The sequence below is a fragment of the Monodon monoceros genome, unplaced genomic scaffold (assembly GCF_005190385.1).
Source record: "Monodon monoceros isolate NGI ecotype Baffin Bay Population unplaced genomic scaffold, NGI_Narwhal_1 Super_Scaffold_2, whole genome shotgun sequence".
Taxonomy (NCBI): Eukaryota; Metazoa; Chordata; class Mammalia; order Artiodactyla; family Monodontidae; genus Monodon; species Monodon monoceros.
In genome coordinates this window covers 102,834,453-102,836,325 of record NW_021703776.1, presented here as the reverse complement: position 1 = coordinate 102,836,325, position 1,873 = coordinate 102,834,453, and positions in this window count along the sequence as shown.

The following is a 1,873-nucleotide window of genomic DNA, read 5'->3' as shown; positions in this document are numbered from 1 at the left end:
CATAAAAATGTGAATTTACTCAGTTTAAAGGACCTGCCTTCATTATGAAGTTGGTCTTTTCGGTATGAAAATGTTCTGTCATTCATAAAAGGATGGTGATAATAGTAGTAGGTCTTTTTAAAGTCCCTGACAATAAATAAATAAGTAAAGAGAGAGAGAGAGAGAGAGAGAGAGAGAGAGAGAGAGAGAGAGACACACACACACACACACAGAGACAGCGACAGGAACAGAAATGCAGAGAGAGAAGCCAGTCCCTGAGGTTATGTGTTCATTGCCTTTGAATTTTCCAGTATAAAGCATCCAAGTCTGGGTAGCACTAATATAATCCAGTTACTTATTGTACAGATGAGGGAATCAAAGCCCAGAGAGGCTAAGAGATGCCCCCAAGATCACACAAGCTCCCCACACAGGCGCCCGATTCTTTTCCCCAGTGTGACTCCTTCCACCTGCTTGCTGTCACCCTATGGTCCATCCTTGACCTGAAACTCACAAACGCAGGGCCCTCCTCTGGCCACCACATGCTCTGGGCCTCAGTTGGAAGAGAACAGACCCCAAATTCCACACAGAGGTCATCTGGGCGCAGGGCAGCCGCTCTTCCTGACTACATAGGCCTTCTTTCAACCTACTCAAGAGGAAGGTCAAATTATAGGTGATTGCCTTGTTAATGTTATCAAAGGTAACTATAATAATTTTGAAAATACAAGAGGTCAAGTTTCCACAAATTAATTACGTAATTTGTTTCTTCAAGAGCCCTCACCATGAATTACCTATTAAGTAAAGATCTGATGCATTTAATGTTCTCCTGCACCATCAAGCTGAACTGGTAGATTAGTGGTAATTATACATAAACACACTACAGTTCCACAGTACGCTTATTCCCAGGGTCTGACAGTTTACAAACTCCACTGAGATGAGCTCAGTCACACAGACTACCACCCATTTTCCTGATAGTAAAGACGAGAAAAACAAACAAGAATTACCTGAGTGAGAAACAGTCCTTTTGGACTACTAATAATCCCCAAATATTTTGTTTATGTATAAAAAACTCCTTGATGCGTGCCTACTAAGTGCTAAAGTGACAGTGACCAGAGAGATAGACATGGTGTTTGTCCTTCAAAGCTCAGGGCTTTCATTTCATCCATCCTTGTTTATCTGGTTACTAGAAGAGGAGGCTATTCAGATTGAAATACCTTGGGGAACGTCTTGCTTGGATACCAATGGCCTCTCTCAACTTCCATGACAAGCATTCACCAAGAGCCATTTTCAGATGTGGTAAGAAATTCAGGAGTATTACAGAGAACAACGATTGGACTCATTTTTTTTAACATCTTTATTGGAGTATATGGAATCATTTTTTAAAGCAAGCTGGGATATTTCAAGAAAAAAATCTTTATTCTGCATCTTATCCCATCTATTTAAGCTGTCAGAAAATGTTTTATTCTTTCAGAAAAACTATATTCTATAGCGGTTCCATGTGCTTTTTTCTAATTAATGTAGATTTTCAGGATCATTCTCCTCACTGAGCCTACCTTGGATTTGGAGTCAGTCAGATGTGCCTTGACACTCACCGTCCCACTGCTGATGTGATTTCCTGCAAATTACCTAATATTTCCAGGCTGTTATTTAACCTGTGAAGTGGGTACAAGAGCAGGCACACTATGGGGGTGTCATAAGGGATAGAGGCGATGAACAGAATGCACGTAAACCCCAGGAAATGATGCTCAAACCTGTCGGATTAAATGCATCTCCAACTCATCTCCAGAAATTGGCTCGGATGCCCTTGGGGACCACCTGATGCCCTTGGGTACCATCTGATGTCCTTGGTACCACCTGATGCCCTTGGGTACCACCTGATGTCCTTGGGTACCACCTG